Source organism: Terrapene carolina, unplaced genomic scaffold (assembly GCF_002925995.2).
Source record: "Terrapene carolina triunguis isolate 2854851 unplaced genomic scaffold, T_m_triunguis-2.0 Scaffold130, whole genome shotgun sequence".
In the NCBI taxonomy this organism is placed as follows: domain Eukaryota; kingdom Metazoa; phylum Chordata; order Testudines; family Emydidae; genus Terrapene; species Terrapene triunguis.
In genome coordinates, this window is record NW_020664481.1 from 38,974,037 (window position 1) to 38,977,302 (window position 3,266).

Below are 3,266 nucleotides of genomic sequence, written 5' to 3' on the forward strand. Positions count from 1 at the left end.
AACCAAGCTAGAAGTAGAAAAGTTCAAGCTTGCAACCCTTTATCAGCATCCACAAACACATACTGCACCCATGTGAATTTTGGTCTTGGAGACATGGTACATGTATGACAGTTGTGGCTTTAACACTAATCTAACACTTCCTGCAATGCTAATAATTTTCCATAATCTCCTGTGGTTGCTTGGATTTGAGCTGCTATCCAGAAATACAGAAGTATGAACCTGAGCGATGTACTGCACAACAGCAGCTTCCTTGTAAACTTACTCAAAAGGTAGAACATAATGCAACCCTCCAGTTCCAAGAGACCGGTTTCTTACAGCACCCTGCTGCTGACAAATAACCAAAATAAAAGTGACACTATATATATTTATTTCATATATATTTTGGAATTTAAAATCTGTTTCAATGTGAATGTCAGTGAATCTTGCTAACCATGGCATGTTGCTAAGTTAGTCAGTCAGGGTATTCTAATTCTTATGGGATAACCAGGTGGTCTTAAACACACCTATATAGATCTCTTTTTTTTAAAGATTTCCCAGCAACCTCTAGAAGTCTACACCAATCGCGCTCTAAGTCAAATACTTCACCCTACCTGCTACTTTTGTGACAAAAGTAAATAAAAGAAACTAAGGGGGGTTACTAGATACAACACTACAGTTTTATTTGTACTGTGAATTTCTTCAATTGCTTGAACAAACTATAGTAGTGGGATGCTTAACAGTGACTGTCTTTTGCTCTCTTGTTAAATACAGGTGTGAAACAACATGCCCCCTTCTAGTCCACAGTGTCTGCTATGCTCTGAGGTAGACAGAGTTCCTATTCAACGTGCTTTGGTAACCCATTTTTTCCTCTTCAGAATTCTTTGGTCTACCTCAAATGCTGGAGTTTTATTTTCTGCCCCTCCATCCCCTGCAAGTTATAAAATCCTGGTAGCTTTCCCTGGAGGCAGGGAGTGAGTTGCACCAGTTAGAAAGACTGTTAGTAGGTTTTTCTGCCAACCTCTTTACTGATTATTAGGATTAGAAGGGCAATTTGAGCATATTAAAGTCACTTCTACCAAACCATCTGATTCCTAGCACAAGACTGGACAGCAAAAATTGGAGTGGAATTTTCCCTTACTGTTTATTTTGTAGAAAGTGGAGCCTTTCTATGGATGAGAAAAGAGGTGATTTCTCCCCTCCGGCAAAGTAGAGTCAGACATATGGATTTTCTAGGTTGACCATCTCTGTTCTCATCCAAGTCAGTGAATCTTACAGTTGACATTGATGGGAGCAGAGTTAGGCCAGAGCTGAGTGCTCTTGAAAATCCCACCCACAATGTTCATTCTGGAAACATTTCAAAATAGCCTTGGGAAGCAGAAAGACAACATGCTCTTGGTGGCACTTGTCTCTCTTGGATGTTAACTACTCGGTTTGTTGTGGTGTGTGGTGGGTTTTTTTTTTTTTTTTTTTTACACAAATATGCCCCTAAGCAAATAAAGCAGATAGCAACAAGGACAGTTCAAATTAATCCAGACTTACTTGCAAGGGAGACAGTCATTTAGCCTTAGGATGCAGAATAATTTAACCAGGCTATGTTTTGTACATTGTAATAAGTAGCAGGTGTTTGGGGCCAATTAAGATCAATACATGCTAGCAAACAAAGTTACTATCCTTAGCTTTTGGTGACTGGGCTCTGGATTCTTTGCTGGGAGCCTAGCTGCTTGTCTCCTAGACTAGAAGAACATCTAGTTACTAGCCTCTTCTAGTAAATGAACTGCAATTGTACCTTCCTTTCTTTAGTATCCTCCCTGGCCAGCTATAGTACTGCCATTTTACAAAACAATAAAAGCTGTAGAGGTTCCAGCTACTGAGCAATCCTCTTAACTCTTAAGCAGATTGGAGGAGCGGTATGCATCTCAGAAACCTGGTAAAACAGCACTAGTGGTAACCTGTTTCTTCTATGCTCTTGCAGGCACTTAAGGGATAGGGCCCTGAAACTGTGAAGGTCATAATCAGCCAGTTGCATGAGGAATTGTTGCTCATGAATCACCTGTGCGGTAGGAACGCATTGCCAAAGCATAGGCTTTTCAACCAGCTGGAAGCAGCTAGCATGCATGTGCGCGCGCACACACATACACATGCCTGTTTTGCTTTGATGAGAAGAGAATAATACATATCCAGATAAGGGGCCTCATTGTTGCTTGAAATTGTTGAGGCTTGATCTTGCAAACCCTTGTTCACACTAGATAATCCCCTGACATCAGTTAACTAGCACCAGTAAAAATCTGCAGGACTGTGCCTTTGAGCAAGTGAGTGTTGTTACTTCCCAACAGAGGGTGAAATGACAGTAGTGAGTAAACCACCCTTTAGAAGGCATATTCTTCTGGTGGCCTTTGCATTTCCTAATAATCTGGATTCTAAAATTATTCTGTCATCAGATCTCCCACACTGTGAAGTTTGACTACTCCCTCATGTTTCTAGTCAAACAGATCCTCTGGGATAGGTTTCCACTCTATAGGGAGAAAGTTGGATCTGGAGGGTAAATCCTCTGTTCCTCTACAACTGTGTAATCAAACTTCTGGTTAACTTTTTTGGCCAGACTTTGTAATGTAGCTCTGTCTCTTCCCCTTTTCTCTTTGGAATTTTATCTAGCAACACTCCCAGCTGTTTATAGCTTTGGTACTATGCCTATTTATAAACATTTTTAAGAAGCGTGGCAAAAGGGGGGAATCCAATAACCACAGTACAGGCTGCTCCATACTGAAAGGAACCAGTTCCCAGCTGGTATAAAGAATAGGACTAATAGGCAAGCAGCTGCAACAGATGCCAATAATCCTCCTGATCTATTACTCAACTCTTACTATGGTCTATGGCTTTACTGTGCTCATACAAGCAGGTTAATTGGGTAGGCAGCAGCTGATTTTGCTTAATTGTTGGTTGGGAAATCAGAATTAATACCAACACAAAATGTGTGTTTTAATTAAGTAATAGCCCATATCCTTGTTGGCTTCATAGCCTGCCAATAGACTGCAATATGTGTTCTAAAGGCATGTTTGAAGTTTAGTTACCTGGCAAGGGGTATAGAGCCAGACTATCGGAATAGACAGATTTGAGAACTGCAGAGTCTTGTTGAAGCAACTTTGAGTTACACCCCATCAAACTCCATGGACTTGCTTACTGGGTAAGTCACACTGAATATTTGATTTATTGATTCAAAGTGATCGAGGGTTTGAAGTGAGGGGATTTCTCATAGCGGAGAAAGGGAGAAGCTTATCATTCTCTATGTA